Raw genomic sequence first — 18086 nt, forward strand, 5'->3', positions numbered from 1 at the left:
CAGAGGCCACAGCCTCAGAATAAGAGGAGATGAGGAGGAAGGAGATGAGGAGGAATTTCTTTAGTCAGTGTGGAGAATCTGTGGAATTCATTGCCACAGAAGGCTGCGGAAGTCAAGTGAATGTATATTTTTAAGGCAGAGATAGATCGATTCTTGATTAGTACGGGTGTCGGGGGTTATGGGGAGAAGGCACGAGAATGGGGTTAGGAGGGAGAGATAGATCAGCCACGATTGAATGGCGGAGTAGACTTGATGGGCCAAATGACCTAAAATTCTGCTCCTATCTCTTACGAACATGAAAATAACTGCCGGGATGCTTCGTTTGCACTGGACGCCATGGGTTAGAGGTAACCCTGGACAAGGTTACAGGCTCGGCTGGGCCTGGAGCACTCTGGAGATTTCCAGACACACGGGCCCAGCCTTTCAGGAGAGGTTAAGGAATCTCTCTTTTAATGTGTAGAAGGTAGCGGAGATTTGGAAATCTCCACGGGGGGCGGGAGGTGGTTGGGGGGGCAGTTCATGTCCACGTTCTGTCAACTGTTAATATTTTTTTCAGTTTGAAACGGGCAGATTGTGCAGAGTTTTAATGAATCTTTGCGTGACGGCCGCGGTGGTATTGCGTCTGCCCGGTCAGCAGCAGCACAAGGTTTTATTCCGCTGTGTGGAGCCACAGAGAGACGCAGCGTGGAAACAGGCTCGTCACCCCACCGTGTCCACGACGGCCAAGTTGTCGTTCTGGGCTCGACATTTTTCTGCGTTTGGCCCACTTCCCCCTCAGCCCTTCCTTCCCTTTGCAAACATTTATTCAAATCTCTCTTGGACGTCACTGAACCTGCTTCCTCTGCTTCCTCTGGCAGCTCACTCCACACAGTCTATCCGCCGAGTGACAAAGTTGCCCCATGATCTCCCTCCTAGGTCTCCCCTCTCTCCTTAATGCTGTGCCCTCTAGTTTTGGAATCCTCTACGCTGGGGCAAAGACTGTGAGGGTTCACTTCATCCACCTCACAGCGCCAGAGGCCCGGGTTCCATCCTGACTATGGGTGCTGTCCGTACGGAGTTTGCACGTTCTCTCCGTTCCCACCCTCATGTGGGTTTTCTCCGGGCGCTCTGGTTTCCTCCCACGCTCCAAAGACGTGTAGGTTTCTAGGTCAATTGGCTTCTGTTAATTGTCCCTAGTGTGTAGTATAGAAATAATGCATGGGTGGGCGTGGCCTCGGTGGGCCGAAGGGCCTGTTTCTAAACTATCTCTAAACAAAACTAATAGATTTTTAAAAAAAATTTAGATTTAGAGATACAGCGCGGAAACAGGCCCTTCGGCCCACCGAGTCCGCGCCGCCCAGCGATCCCCGCACATTAACACTATCCTACACGCACTAGGGACATTTTTTTTTACCCAGTCAATTAACCTACATACCTGTACGTCTTTGGAGTGTGGGAGGAAACCGAAGATCTCGGAGAAAACCCACGTAGGTCACGGGGAGAACGTACAAACTCCGTACAGACGGCGCCCGTAGTCAGGATCGAACCTGAGTCTCCGGCGCTGCATTCGCTGTAAGGCAGCAACACTACCGCTTATCCACCGTGCCGCCCAAAAAAGACACAATGTGCTGGAGTAACTCAGCAGGTCGGGCAGCATCTATGGAGAACGTGGGTGGGTGACGTCTCGGGTGTAGGGAATGGATGAGAAAGTGGGAGAATGTAGAACTAGTGTACAGGGTGATTGCTGGCCGGCATGGACTCGGTGGGCCGAAGGGCCTGTGTCCACGCTGTATCTTTAAACTAAACTGAAGGATCAGGAGCAGGGCATCCGGTTCTGACTGGTCCAGACCGGGAGGAGCTGGCCACACTCACGCAAAGTTTCTCCCAGCAGAAAGTCAGCCATCCGGATAAATAAAAAAACTCACTTCCCCTCTGCACACTGAGCCCCCCCCCTCCCCCCAGCCACTGCCTGCTTCAAACGCTGTAGGACGGAACTGCAGCTGCTGGTTTAAACCGAAGATAGGCACAGAGTGCTGGAGTAACTCAGCAGGTCAGGCAGCATCTCTGGATAGAAGGAATGGGTGACGTTTCGGGTCGAGCCCCTTCTTCAGACTCTGAGGTATTCCATCTTCAGTCTGAAGAGGTTTGTAAAGTAAACTAACACAAACCTCAATGAGGACGACCCTCAGTGCCCAGGGCTCCAAAGAATACAGACCCAGCCTATCCAGCCTTTAACTCAAGGCCACAAGTTTAGTTTAGTTTAGAGATACAAGGCGGAAACAGGCCCTTCGGCCCACCGGGTCCGCGCCGACCAGCGATCCCCGCACAGTAACACTATCCTACACACACTAGGGGCAATTTTTACATTTACCAAGCCAATTAACCTACAAACCTGCAAGTCTTTGGAGTGTGGGAGGAAACGGAAGATCTCGGAGAAAACCCACGCAGGTCACGGGGAGAACGTACAAACTCCGTACGGACAGCACCCGTAGTCGGGATTGAACCCGGGTCTCCGGCGCTGCATTCGCTGTAAGGCAGCAACTCTACCGCTGCGCCACCGTGACCGCCCTCTTTAGGAAACATCCTGGCGAATCTCCTCTTAACAGCTGGGGAACTAGAAGAGCCCGGTGCACGTGACAACAAAGATACCAAGGCCAGCAGAGAGAGCAAACGGCTTAGGGGTAGAAAGGCATAGAAACATAGAAAATAGGTGCAGGAGGAGGCCATTCGGCCCTTCGAGCCTGCACCGCCATTCAATATGATCATGGCTGATCTTCCAACTCAGTATCCTGTACCTGCCTTCTCTCCATACCCCCTGATCCCTTTAGCCACAAGGGCCACATCTAACTCCCTCTTAAATATAGCCAATGAACTGGCCTCAACTACCTTCTGTGGCAGAGAATTCCACAGACTCACCACTCTGTGTGAAGAAATGTTTTCTCATCTCGGTCCTAAAAGACTTCCCTCTTATCTTAAGCTGTGACCCCTGGTTCTGGACTTCCCCAACATTGGGAACAATCTTCCTGCATCTAGCCTGTCCAACCCCTTAAGAATTTTATATGTTTCAATAAGAACCCCCCTCAGTCTTCTAAATTCCAGCGAGTACAAGCCGAGTCTATCCAGTCTTTCCTCATATGAAAGTCCTGCCATCCCAGGGATCAATCTGGTGAACCTTCTCTGTACTCCCTCTAAGGCTAGAATGTCTTTCCTCAGATTAGGAGACCAAAACTGTACACAATACTCCAGGTGCAGTCTCACCAATGCCCTGTACATCTGCAGCAGAACCTCCCTGCTCCTATACTCAAATCCTCTTGCTATGAATGCTAACATACCATTCGCTTTCTTCACTGCCTGCTGCACCTGCATGCCTGCTTTCAATGACTGGTGCACCTCGACACCCAGGTCAAGTTGCATCTCCCCTGAATGAAACTTCAGAAGCAGAGTTCAATAGAAACAAGGAACTGCAGATGCTGGTTTACAAAAAACAAGACACAAGGTGCTGGAGTAACACCGCAGGTCAGGCAGCATCTCTGGAGAAAAGGAGTATGTGACGTATTTGGGTAGAGACCCTTCTTCAGACTCAAGAAGTCTATGGAGGCCAAGTCAATGGATATTTTTAAGGCAGACATAGATAGATTCTTGGGTGTCAAGGGTTATGGGGAGAAGGCAGGAGAATGTGGTTGAGAGGGAGAGATACCAGGTTAATTCCCGGAATGGCGGGACTGTCGTATGTTGAAAGAGTGGAGCGACTAGGCTTGTATACTCTGGAATTTAGAAGGATGAGAGGAGATCTTATCGAAACGTATAAGATTATTAAGGGGTTGGACATGTTAGAGGCAGGAAACATGTTCCCAATTTTGGGGGAGTCCAGAACAAGGGGCCACAGTTTAAGAATAAGGGGTAGGTCAATAAGGGGTAGGTCAAGACATGGCCTGAAGGAGCTTCCTCGCAGCTGCAGGATTGCTTCGAAAGGACCAACTGGGATATTTTTGAGGATCAGGACTTGGAGGAGTACACATCAACTGTACTTTGCTACATCCAAAACTGTGTTGACAACGTCACCGTCGACAAACGCATCCGGTTGTACCCCAATCAAAAACCCTGGATGACAAAGGATGTCAGGTCTCTCCTCAAGGACCGTAACACCGCCTTCAGGTCTAGTGATAGAGCTCTATACAGTGCTGCTAGAACCAACCTGAAGAGAGGCATCAAGGATGCCAAAGCGTCCTACAAGAGGAAGATTGAGGACCACTTTTCCAACAATGACCCACGGCGGGTATGGCAAGGCATCCAGCACATCACCAACTACAAGACCAGCAACCGCACGACTGCCGACGGCGACGCCTCGCTGGCTGAGGAACTTAACTGTTTCTTTGCTCGTTTCGAGGTGAAAGCTACAGTGGCAGACATTACACCCTCTCCAGCACCTGACAGCAACACCTTCACTGTGCAGGAGTATGATGTTAAGCGCGTGCTCAGAGCAGTGAATCCCAGGAAAGCTGCAGGCCCCGATGGTGTGACGGGCAGAGTGCTGAGGGAATGTGCAGACCAATTATCTGAGGTCTTCACAAAAATCTTCAACCTGTCCCTTTTAAAATCCACCATCCCTCCCTGCCTGAAGTCCGCCATAATCATCCCACTGCCGAAAAAGTCTGTCATCAGCGGTCTTAACGACTACCGTCCGGTAGCACTCACACCGGTCATCACAAAGTGCTTCGAGAGACTGGTCCTGCAGCACATCAAAGCCAGCCTCCCACCCACCTTCGACCCACACCAGTTTGCCTACAGAGCAAATAGGTCTACAGGGGATGCCATCGACACTGCTCTTCACACTGCACTGACCCACCTTGAACACCAGGGGAGCTATGTGAGGATGCTCTTCCTCGACTTCAGCTCTGCCTTTAACACGGTCATCCCGAGCAGACTGGTCACCAAACTTTCCGACCTTGGATTTTCCCAAACCATCTGCCAATGGATCAAGGACTTCCTGACCAACCGCCCCCAGACCGTCAAAATAGGCCCTCACCTCTCCTCCACCATTACACTGAGCACCGGCTCACCACAGGGCTGTGTGTTGAGCCCCATCCTTTACTCCCTCTACACTCACGACTGCGCCCCCACCCATCCCACCAACACCATCATCAAGTTCGCGGATGACACGACTGTGGTTGGACTCATCTCAGAAGGAGATGAGACAGCCTATAGGGATGAAATCCAAAGGCTGGCAGCATGGTGTTCAGTGAACAATCTGGTCCTGAACTCCTCCAAAACAAAGGAACTTATAATTGACTTTAGAAAAACCAGTGGAGATTACGACCCACTCTACATCAATGGGGTCTGTGTGGAAAGGGTACCAGCTTTCAGGTTCCTGGGTACGCACATCGCAGAGGATCTCACCTGGTCTACCAACACCATCACCACAGTAAAGAAGGCACAGCAGAGACTCCACTTCCTGAGGATCCTCAGGAAATCCAACCTGCAGGAGAAGCTCATGTTGTCCTTCTATCGCTGCTCCATCGAGAGTGTGCTGGCATACTGTATAACCACATGGTATGCCAGCTGCTCAGAAAAGGACAGGAAGGCCCTTCAGAGGGTCATCACGACGGCCCAGAAGATCATCGGCTGCTCACTGCCCTCCCTGGAGCACCTGTTCAGCCTACGCTGCCTCAGTAGAGCAGGCAAAATAATAAAAGATCCATCCCACCCCGGCCACCGTCTGTTTGTTCATCTGCCCTCTGGTCGACGTTTCAGGTCGAACAAACAGACTTAAGAACAGTTTTTACCCCAGGGCCATACGAGAACTGAACACTACCTTTGCACTAGGCAACACCGTTAAAAAATCTTGTACTTAATATAATTGTATTTAATTGTATTTATGTATTTATTTGTTTTTGCATTTATTGCATATATGTTTGTACGCACCGTCAGGATTGGCTATTTTTTAAATTTCGTTGTACTCGTTGCAATGACAATAAATGAATATTATTATTATTTAGAACTGAGATGAGGAAAAACTTTTTCAGTCAGAGAGTTGTGAATCTGTGGAATTCTCTGTCTCAGAAGGCAGTGGATGCCAATTCTCTGAATGCATTCAAGAGAGAGCTAGATAGAGCTCTTAAGGATAGCGGAGTCAGGGGGTATGGGGAGAAGGCAGGAACAGAGTACTGATTGAGAATGATCAGCCATGATCACATTGAATGGCGGTGCTGGCTCGAAGGGCCGAATGGCCTCCTCCTGCACCTGTTGTCTATTGTTCAGCCATGATTGAGTGGCAGAGTAGGCTCGATGGGCCGAATGGCCTGATTCTGCTCCTATCACTTAGGAACTTACGACCTAAAACGCCACCTCTTCCGTTTCTCCAGAGATGCTGCCTGACCAGCTGAGTTACTCCAAATTTTGTGACCATCTTACTGTCTTACTTGTTTGGTGTTTTTGAAGGTGAGATTTTGACCACACTAGTTTTTTAGCCAAGGGGGGGGGGGGGGGGGGGGGAGGGGTGTGCTGGGAGGGGTGGGGTGTTTAAAATGGATGGTTGTGGATAGGTCATTCAGCAGCAATGTTTCCAGGAAATTGAACTGAGCAGATGAGGGAAGACTGTTATTTCCTGTTGCAGAGAAAACAAGCTGCCAACTATTGAAAGCAACACAAAGATTCACAACCTTCTCACTGAAATTCGAGAGGGGTTTTAGAGAAGAAAAATAAAAGCTCCCATAAACTTGCAAGGCCAATCCCTTGGCTAAACCTGGCTCTCTCTCTCTCTCTCTCCCTCAGTACTCCAGGTTGGCACAGAGAGGGCCAAAGAAAATGGAATTTCCTAACAGCTCTGAAGCAACCAACAGGTTAAAAGGGTTCTCAATGTAACAAATCGGACACAGATTCACACCCATAAAACACAAGAACATTGAGCATTGAGGTCATTCTAGTTAAAAAGAGATTTTCAACATTTAAAAAAATCAGGTTTGCTTGTTACCCATACATGTCACACTCACACACACTCAGTCTCTCACACACACTCAGTCTCACTCACACACACACAGTCTCACACACACTCAGTCTCACACACACACTCAGTCTCACTCACACACACTCAGTCTCTCACACACACACTCACTTTCACACACACATATTCATTCTCTCACAGTCTCACACACACACTGTCACACACATTCACTGTCTCACAAGCACACTCACACAGTCACACACATTCACTGTCTTACACACTCACTCACACACCCTCTCACACACACTCACTCACACACATTCACTGTCTCACACGCACACACACTCTCACACACATTCACTGTCTAACAAGCACACTCACTCTCTCACTGTCATACACATTCACTGTCTTACACACCCTCTCACACACACTCACACACTGTCACACACATTCACTGTCTCACAAGCACACTCACTCACACTGTCACACACATTCACTGTCTTACACACTCACTCACACACCCTCTCACACACACTCACTCACACACATTCACTGTCTCACACGCACACACTCTCACACACATTCACTGTCACACACGCGCACACACACACACTCTCACACACATTCACTGTCTCACAAGCACACTCACACAAATTCACTGTCTTACACACTCACTCACACACCCTCTCACACACACTCACTGTCTCACACGCACACACACTCTCACACACATTCACTGTCTCACAAGCACACTCACTCACTCTCACTGTCATACACACTCACACACACTGTCACACACATTCACTGTCTCACAAGCACACTCACACACTCTCACTGTCACACACATTCACTGTCTTACACTCACTCACACACCCTCTCACACACACTCACTCACACACATTCACTGTCTCACACGCACACACACTCTCACACACATTCACTGTCTAACAAGCACACTCACTCTCTCACTGTCATACACATTCACTGTCTTACACACCCTCTCACACACTCACACACTGTCACACACATTCACTGTCTCACAAGCACACTCACTCACACTGTCACACACATTCACTGTCTTACACACTCACTCACACACCCTCTCACACACACTCACTCACACACATTCACTGTCTCACACGCACACACACTCTCACACACATTCACTGTCACACACGCGCACACACACACTCTCACACACATTCACTGTCTCACAAGCACACTCACACTCACACAAATTCACTGTCTTACACACTCACTCACACACCCTCTCACACACACTCACTGTCTCACACGCACACTCTCACACACATTCACTGTCTCACAAGCACACTCACTCACTCACTCTCACTGTCATACACACTCACTCACACACTGTCACACACATTCACTGTCTCACAAGCACACTCACACACTCTCACTGTCACACACATTCACTGTCTTACACTCACTCACACACCCTCACACACACTCACTCACACACATTCAGTCGCACATGCACACATACTCTCACACATTCACTGTCTCACAAGCACTCACAGTCACACACATTCACTGTCTTACACACTCACTCACACACATTCGCTGTCTCTCACACTCACTCAATCACTCACTCACACATTCACTGTCTCTCACTCACTCACACTCTCACACACATTCACTGTCTCTCACACACTCAATCACTCACTCACTGTCTCTCACACACACATGCACTCTTTCACATCGCAATTCTGCAATGCCTGTGAAGTGTGAGACTCTTTAGGACCACATTACACAGTTCAGTTTCCCCCCCAGAACACTTCCAGCAGACGCGCACACACACAGCACGAGTGACAATTTTTTACAGAAGTGGCCCTTACCGGGAAGAGCGACTGGGATCCTATCCGCTCATGTTACGGTCGGAGAGGTTTTCACCGGGCTGTGAAACAGGGCAGCCCCGGCGCCGTGTTACTCTGACTGAGCCGATCCGATCCGCAGCCCTGGACGCTGACTGTCCCCAACTCTTGTCCTCCGGTGCCAGCGCGTCCCGGGGCTGCCTCTGTGCGCTCTGTGTGCTCTCTGTGCACTGTGTGCTCTGTGTGCACTGTGTGTGCTCTCTGTGCTGGCAGCTTCTCGCTTCTCCACTCAAGCCCGACAGAGAGGAAATGTGTCACTCCGGGCGCGGTCCCTCCCCGGGAAGGCAATCAATCCCTTGCTGTGGGATTGCTCGCTGCCTGGTCCAGCCTCTTCCCAGCGCTGGCTTGTCTTCAAGAACAGAAAAAGACCAGAGAAACAAACAAACAAACAAACAGAAAAAAGACCCCCCCCCCCCCAGTCTGCCTGTGGTGTGGTGTGTGGCTTCCCCTCTGGGACCTTTAAACACACACACACACACACACCAAGAGGAGTTCCCTTTTCCACAGGAGGAGGGTTTAACTGAACTGTCGAGCTGTTACATCCACGCAGAGTTGGCTGATCCTTTCTCTCTCTCTCTCCCTCCACACACAGCCTGTCCTGTACAATCCAGCCTCCACAACGCTGGGAGGTCAGTTCTCAACCATCACTCCAGGTGCTGCTCCCACTCTGCAGTCGGGGTGGTCGAGTGAAACAGAGACCGTTTCCGATCCTCTCTTCTACCCTCCCCCCCCCTCCTCTCAATCTCTCTTCCCCCTCTGTCTTCCTCCCCCTCTCTCTCTCTCCCTTCTCCCTCCCTCTTCTCTCTATCTCTCTCCCCCCTCTCCCTCTTCTCTCTATCTCTCTCCCCCCCTCTCCCCCCCTTTCTTTCTCTCTCTACCCCCCTCTCTCTCCCCCCTTTCTCTACCCACTCTCTCTCTCTCTCTCTATGCCACCTCTCTCTCTCTACCCCCTCTCTCTACGCCCCCTCTCTCTCTTCCCTCTTTCTTTCTCGCTCTACCCCCCTCTCTCTACCCCCTTTCTTTCTCTCTCTCTACCCCCTTCTCTCTCTCCTCCCCCTCTCTCTACCCCCTCTCTCTACCCCCTCTCTCTACCTCCTCTCTCCACCCCCTCTCTCTCTACCCCCCTCTCTCTCTACCCCCCTCTCTCTCTACCCCCCTCCCCACTCTACCCCTCTCTTGACCCCCTCTCTCTCTCTCTTCCCCCCCCCCCCTCTCTCTCTTCCCACTCTCTCCCCTCTTCTCTCTCAGGACCCGTGCTGCTCACTTTAAACAGTGGGTGATGTTGTGAGCGAGGCAGAAGCAGCCACCTTCTACACAGGGGACTATCTTTGCAGACCCTTTCTTCGGCTCACACGCCCTTCCTTGCGTGGACTCGGAGGCACACGACGCGGAGCTGAAAGAAACAAAGCAACAAGTCAACTTTCTGCTCCCCCCCGAACTGGCTGCAGGTGATGGGAGAGGAGAGCTTGTGGTTAGTTTAGTTTAGTTTCAGAGACACAGCGCGGAAACAGGCCCTTCAGCCCACCAACCAGTGGTATCCACACTGTCCCTCACACACACACACACCAGGGGCAGTTTCACATTTACACCAAGCCAATTAGCCGACAAACCTGTGTGTCTTTGGGGATTGCAGGGAAACCGGAGAAAACCCACACGTTCACGGGGAGAACATACAAACTCCGTGCAGACAGCACCCGAAGTCAGGATTGAACCCGGGTCTCCGGCGCTGTGAGGCAGCAACTCTACCGCTGCGCCACTGAGCCGCCTAGTTTCGGGATACGGCGTGGAAACAGACCATTCGGCCCACAGAGCCCATGCTTACCCTAATCAGAGGAAAGACATTCTTGCCATAGAGGGAGTACAGAGAAGGTTCACCAGATTGATCCCTGGGATGGCAGTACTTTCATATGAAGAAAGACTGGATAGACTCGGCTTGTACTCGCAGGAATTTAGAAGACTGAGGGGGGATCTTATAGAAACTTACAAAATTCTTAAGGGGTTGGACAGGCTAGATGCAGGAAGATTGTTCCCGATGTTGGGGAAGTCCAGAACAAGGGGTCACAGTTTAAGGATAAGGGGGAAGTCCTTTAGGACCGAGATGAGAACGTTTTTTTTCACACAGAGAGTGGTGAATCTGTGGAATTCTCTGCCACAGAAGGTAGTTGAGGCCAGTTCATTGGCCATATTTAAGAGGGAGTTAGATGTGGCCCTTGTGGCTAAAGGGATCAGGGGGTATGGAGAGAAGGCAGGTACGGAATACTGAGTTGGATGATCAGCCATGATCATATTGAATGGCGGTGCAGGCTCGAAGGGCCGAATGGCCTACTCCTGCACCAATTTTCTATGTTTCTATTCACACACTGGTTCTGTTATCCCACTTTCCCACCTACTCTCTCTCCCCGAGGGGCAACCTACAGAGGGCCAATACACCGACAAACCCGCACGTCTTGATAAAAGTCTTTAAAATGGTCAAAGGATATTTTAATGTGCATTTCCATTTCTGAGGAATGTATCAAAGGATGTCAATGCATGATACTCTGCCAGAAACCCAATTGGGAATTTAGAAGGCTTTTTCGGGGGCGGCAGAGAGTTCCATCGGTAGAGTCACTGCCTCACAGCACCAGAGACCCGGGTTCGATCCTGACCACTGGTGCTGTCTGCACGGAGTTTGTACGTTCTCCCCGTGACCGCGTGGGTTTTCTCCGGGTGCTCCGGTTTCCTTCCCGCACTCCAAAGACGGACAGGTTTGCCGGCTAAAATTGGCTTTGGCAAAATTGGAAATTGTCCCTCATGCATAGGAGAGCGCTAATACACAGGTATCGCTGGTCAGCACGGACACGGTGGGCCAAAGGGCCTGTTTCTGCGCTGTATCTCTTAAAATAAACTAAAGAACGTTTTTTAGCCAAAGAACAGTGGGAATGTGTGACCCACTCCCTCAGGTTGAACAGAATAGAGTGAATATATTTAGATTTAGAGATACAGCACGGAAACAGTCCCTTCAATCTACCGGGTCCACGCTGACCATCGATCACCCGTTCACACTAGTTCTATGGTACCTCACTTTCTCATCCGCTGGTTAGCAGAAACAGGCCCTTCGGCCCACCGGGTCCGCGCCAACCAGTGATCCCGGTTCACTAGCAATAGGCTAATCACTAGGGACAATTTACAATTTTTACCGAACCCAATAATCCTACGAACCCAGAGGTCTTTGGGATATGGGAGGAAACCGGAGCACCCGGAGGAAACCCACGCAGTCACAGGGAGAATATGCAAACTCCACACGGGCAGTACCCGAGGTCAGGATGGAAACCCTGGTATCTGGCGCAGTGGGGCAGCGGCTCTACCATCTAGGCCACTGTGCCGCCCAAGGGAAAAAGAAAAAAGGGGGTTATGCCGATAGATTTAAACTGAGGAGGAAGCGTGCCTGGAGCATGAAATGCTTGATTGGGCCGAATGGTCTGTTTGTGTGTAGGAAGGAACTGCAAATGCTGCTTTAAACCAAACATAGACACAAATTGCTGAAGTAACTCAGCGGGACAGGCGGCATCTCCGGATGGAAGGAATGGGTGATGTTTTGGGTCGAGACCCCTCTTTAGATGTCTGTTTTGTGTCATTTACATCCAATGAATAATTCAAACAAAACCCACAAAAATATTTAAAAGAACATTAAAATTGTAATTGAAATGGCTGCAATATCAGAAACAGAATCTGCAGTTTATATTAACAAACTAAATTAAAATATACATTCCTGCTGTAATGTAATAGTTGCATTCCTAGCAAACTTGTGTTAATAGAAAAATCACACGATTAAAAACTGGAAGGGGCGATTTGGGACCACAGTTTGGGACTGGCACTAACAGTTTCAATGCCACTGCAGGATTTTTCGCACAGTCTTCTTTCTTGTAGAATGTTGTGTGTCATTCATGTATAAATGTCGTTAAACTGGAAGGATTACAGAGAAGTTTCACAAAGATGTTGCCAGGACTTGAGGGCCTGAGCAATAGGGAGAGGTTGAACAGGTCGGACTTTATTCCTTGGAGCGCAGGAGGATGAGGGGTGACCTTATGATGATGAGGGGAATAGCTAGGGTAGAGGCACAGAGTCCTTTACTCAGAGTCGGGGAATCAAGAACCAGAGGACATAGGTTTAAGGTGAGAGTTGGGAAAGATTTCACAGGAACATGAGGGGTCACTTTTTTTACACAAAGGGTGGTAGGTACGTGGAACGAGCTGTCTTCCTATTGAGGGAGTGCAGCGCAGGTTCACGAGGTTAATTCCCGGGATGGCGGGACTGTCATATGATGAAAGAATGGAGCTGCAGGGCTTGTATTCACTGGGATTTAGAAGGATGAGCGGGGATCTTATAGAAACACATAAAATTATGAAGGGATTGGACACGCTAGATGCAGGAAACATGTTCCCGGTGTTGGGGGAGTCCAGAACCAGGGGCCACACACAGTTTAAGAATAAGGGGTCGGCCATTTAGAACTGAGATGACGAAAAACTTTTCACCCAGAGAGTTGTGAATCTGTGGATTCACTGGATATATTAAAGAGAGAGTTAGATAGAGCTCTAGGGGCTCGTGGAACCAAGGGATATGGGGAGAAGGCAGGAACAGGGCACTGATTGTGGATGATCAGCCATGACCACATTGAATGGCGGTCCTGGCTCGAAGGGCCGAATGGCCTCCTCCTGCAGCTATTGTCTATTTATCTATGTATCCCATCTTGTCCCCCTCCCCTCAACCTCTCCTCTTCTGCCTGCCCTCCTTTCCCACCCCTCCTCCCTCCTCCCCTCCCACCCCTCACCCCCCCCCTCCTCATTTTCCCCTTCATTTCTCCTCCCCAAACACCCCCTCCCCCATAACCCGCCCTTCCCCTTTTTCCTCCCTCTTCCCTCTCCAGGTTGGGACCAGGCCGCGTCTCCATGGAGACGGGCCCCGCCGTTGCCCTCCCGCTCCCCCCTCCTCCGGTCGCCATGGTTACTCACCCCCTCTCCCCGCTTCCTGCTCCAGCGCCGGCCCGCCCGCGCGCCCAACCACACGTCACTGGCCGGCGCCGCTATTCCGCCCCGTCGCCCCCGACACGTGACACCAGATCGCTATTCACCCGCCCAGACACGTGACACCAGACCCCATTTCACCCGCCCCCGACACGTGACACCAGACCCCATTCCCCCGCCCCGATAAGTGACACCAGACCCCATTTCACCCGCCCCCGACACGTGACACCAGACCCATTCTCTGCCCCGACACGTGACACCAGACCCCATTCCCTGCCCCGACACGTAACACCAGACCTTATTCGCCCGCCCCCGACACGTGACACCAGATCTCCATTCTCCCGCCCCCGACACGTGACACCAGATTCCATTCAACCCGCCTCCGCCCACATACCCCTTCCCCCACGGCACATGACAGCAGAGTGACATAACTCAGGGCGCTCTCATTGTCCCGCCCTCCGCACGTGACAAGGGTCCCCGCTCCCCCAGCCTCATCCCGGCTTCAAAGATTGGCAACTCTTTGAAGCTTTGGTCATGGGGATGAACATAAGTTACAGAAGTGAAGTTCCAGGAATTTATCCACAGTGCCATTCAACAAAGCAGTTGTGTTTATTTCTAAATCATTCTGTTCAGTGAAAAGGGATAGAAAAACAGCCGTGTTTAAACGTGTTCATTCATTAAAAATCTCCTGGGAGCCCTTGACTTGGTCACCCAACCTACGCCTGGACTGACAGTGGGAGCTTCACATGTTTCAGTGTCCCATCTGCAAAGACCACAGCACTCACTTTGTCCAACTCACTGGTGAGGCTGCACTCTTATGCACTCTGAATATTATGTTCAAAAGGACACAAAGTGCTGGAGTAACTCAGCGGGTCACAAGCGATAGGAGCAGAATTAGGACATTCGGCCCATCGTGTACTCCGCCATTCAATCATGGCTGATCTATCTCTCCCTCCTAACCCCATTCTCCTGCCTTCTCCCCATACCTCCTGCACGGTAGCGCAGCGGTAGAGTTGCTGCTTTACAGCGAATGCAGCGCCGGAGACACAGGTTCGATCCTGACTACGGGTGCTGCACTGTAAGGAGTTTGTACGTTCTCCCCGTGACCTGCGTGGGTTTTCTCCGAGATCTTCGGTTTCCTCCCACACTCCAAAGACGTACAGGTATGTAGGTTAATTGGCTGGGTAAATGTAAAAATTGTCCCTAGTGGGTGTAGGATAGTGTTAATGTACGGGGATCGCTGGGCGGCACGGACTTGGAGGGCCGAAAAGGCCTGTTTCCGTCTGTAGATATATGATATGATATGATATGATAACCTCTGATACCCGAAATAATCAAGAATCTAACTGTTTCTGCCTTAGAAATATCCACTGATGGCCTCCACAGCACTGTGGCAAAGAATTCCACAGACTCACTACCCTCTGGCAAAACAAAAATCCACCTCATCTCCTTCCTAAAAGAACATTCTTTAATTCTGAGGCTATGACCTCTAGACCGAGACATTCCCACTGGTGGAAACATCATCTCCACTATATCCAAGCCTTTCATTATTTAGTACGTTTTGAGAGGTCCCCCCCCCCCCCCCCCCCCGCATTCTTCTAAACTCCAGCGAGCACAGACCCAGTGCAGTCAAACGCTCATCAGGCAGCATCTCTGGAGAACATGGATAGGCGACGTTTCCGACACAATCCGAAATGTCACCTATTGAAGTTCTCTGGTGATGCTGCCTATTCAATTATTCAAATATTCCTTACACCAAGTCAAGCCTGATGCACCAATTAAGTCATACAGTGTGGAAACGGGCCCAACGGTCCAACTTGCCCATCTCAACCAACAGGCCCCGTCTATACTAGTCCTACCTGCCCCACATTTGGCCCACGACCCTCTAAACTTTTCCTATCCATATTCCTGTCCAAGTGTCTTTTAAACTTTAGATATACAGAGTCAGGGTTCAATCCTGACTACGGGTACTGTCTGCACAGAGTTTGTACGTTCTCCGGGTGACTGCATGGGCTTCCTCCAGGTGATCTGGTTTCCATCCACATTTCAAAGACGTGCAGATTGGTAGGTTAATTGGCTCCGTTAAGAAATTTAAAATGTCCCCATTGTTTACGATAGTGTTGATGGTAATGGTCATAGTGTTGATGGTTCGGCACGGACTAGGTGGGCTGAAGGGCCTGTTTCCGAGCTGCACCTCTGAAATCAACTAACCTACACGAAACTAAGTCCACCCAATGGAGCGGATGTCACTGGAGTTTAACAATTCATCTGAACGTCAGCATCTCATTCCCCCAGCACCCCACAGGGATGGTCACCCTTGGTAAATGTGAATTTTCCTGAGCAGTCTGTGACCCATAGCGCTGTGGACATAGTGTTATATTTAAACCCCATAGTGCTGTGCCCATACTATACTGCCCAACCTGCTGAATGCCGACAATGTTTTCTGTTTTTTGTTGGCAGTTTATGCTCAGTCTCACATTCCAATCACCCAATCAACTGGATAAAGTAAAAAAAACACATCCTGAAAATCCAAATGGAAACACCATTCATCGTCCGTATTAGACCTGAAATGTAAAGTCTGTTTCACCTTGAAGATGTTGCCTGACCTGCTGAGTATTTGGGGCAATTTATGCTTTTATTCCACATTTTAAGCCATGCATGTGGTTTGGGCCGCAGGTGTGGTAACAGATGACAAAAGTCACTTATTAAATCAGATTCCCGCTGTTTCTGCAATTGTCAAAGTTAATTCTCAAAGTTACAGCTGGTCTGTGGTCGCACCACGTGACGTGGCTGCCATATAGTGGCGACACCAAGAAGTGACGCAGTTAACGCGTTGAAATGAACGGATCAATAGTCAATAGTCAATAGTCGTTTATTTGTCACCTACACATAAATGTGTAGTGAAATGAAACATTACCCACAGTTCAACAATAAGACCAATAAGAATAATCAATAAAAATGCAATAGCACATACAATCATATACTAACACCAAACAAAAAGAAACATCCATCACAGTGAGTCTCCTCCAGTCACCTCCTCACTGTGATGGAAGGCCAGAATGTATTTTTCTCTTCCCCTGCCGTCTTATCCCGCGGTCAGGCTGGTGAAGTTGCCACGTCGGGGCGGTCGGGGCTCCCGACATTGAAGCCCCCGCCGGATGGTGAAAGGTCCGCAGCGGGCTCTGATTCCACTTGCTGTTTATTTCTCTCTTCCCACATTTACATTCCCCCTGGTTTTATTTCCGCGCTCACTGGGGGTTTTACGACGCGGAATTTGGGGATTAAACGGGAGCCGTTCAGCGTCGACCTGTTGTCCACCGGGTTTCTGCCCCACAGCCCCTGAGCCCCGCTCCTGACGCCGGTCCCGGGACCCGACCCTTTTACACACCCGGAGCGGAACCAGAGCAGATTCTCAGCCAGTTTCTATCCCAAGAAGGCCAGAAGAAAGGATAAAGTTTCTCCGTGAACTTATTCCCAGTGAAGGTGTGGAGATGGGACTTGGTGTCCACGTCGTAAAATGAAACTGTCCCGGACTCGTAACTGAGATAAACTCCCACCCTCCCGGGGATGGGACGGGCGGGGAGATGGGATGGAGGGGTGGTGGGTGCATCAAACCCGTCACCCCCCCGCCTGATCCTCCAGACTCCAGTCTCCGGGCTCAGTGTGACCGGTCTCTTCCTCTCCACAGACTCTGCGGCGAATCCCAAACTCCACCACCGACTCCCCGCCACCTCCACCTCCCAGTAATGTCTCCCCGATGTGAATCCCTCCGATCCCAGCACACACGCACTGCCTGTAAACCTCTTCCCGGTGTCAGGGAGATCCCTCCAGGTCCGGGTCCATCTCACCCTCTTCCGATCCTCAGACACCTCGAGCCACGGACCCGCTGTTTCCACATCCAGGGTGACGGAGACTGGGGGGAGAAGCAGAGAATCAGAGAGTCCCCGGGGGTCGGGGGGAGACTCGGGCAGCGCGGCCCCAGGATCGGGGGAGAAGCCGCTCGGCTTCAGACTGTGATGTCCTCTAATACACCCAAACGCTCGAGTACTCAGCCCTAGACTACCCAATCTCGCCTCGCACAGCAAAATCATTGTCCCAGAGACAAGGATTGTCAATCTTTGCCGCATTCAACGCCGTGTAAGGTTTATCATGCTGTAGATATGAAAAAAACTAATGATCACAAGAAAATAGCTGGAGGAGTAGGCTCCACTCCTCAGGCCGACTCAGCCATTCAATGTGATCCTGACTGATCTAAGATGGCACCAATTCCTG

The 18086-nt window shown here is 50.4% G+C and overlaps 1 protein-coding gene across 1 annotated transcript in view; it reads right to left on the reverse strand.

Moving 5' to 3' along the window:
- The window catches only part of mgat1b (alpha-1,3-mannosyl-glycoprotein 2-beta-N-acetylglucosaminyltransferase b), a 56021-nt gene extending 46484 nt beyond the window's left edge, over positions 1 to 9537 (reverse strand). The window contains 1 exon segment of the mRNA XM_078416315.1: positions 8779 to 9537. The gene's annotated coding sequence lies outside the window, so the exon portion shown is untranslated.
- Between the last annotated feature and the right edge of the window lie 8549 nt (positions 9538 to 18086).

Source organism: Rhinoraja longicauda, chromosome 19 (genome assembly GCF_053455715.1).
Source record: "Rhinoraja longicauda isolate Sanriku21f chromosome 19, sRhiLon1.1, whole genome shotgun sequence".
In the NCBI taxonomy this organism is placed as follows: domain Eukaryota; kingdom Metazoa; phylum Chordata; class Chondrichthyes; order Rajiformes; family Arhynchobatidae; genus Rhinoraja; species Rhinoraja longicauda.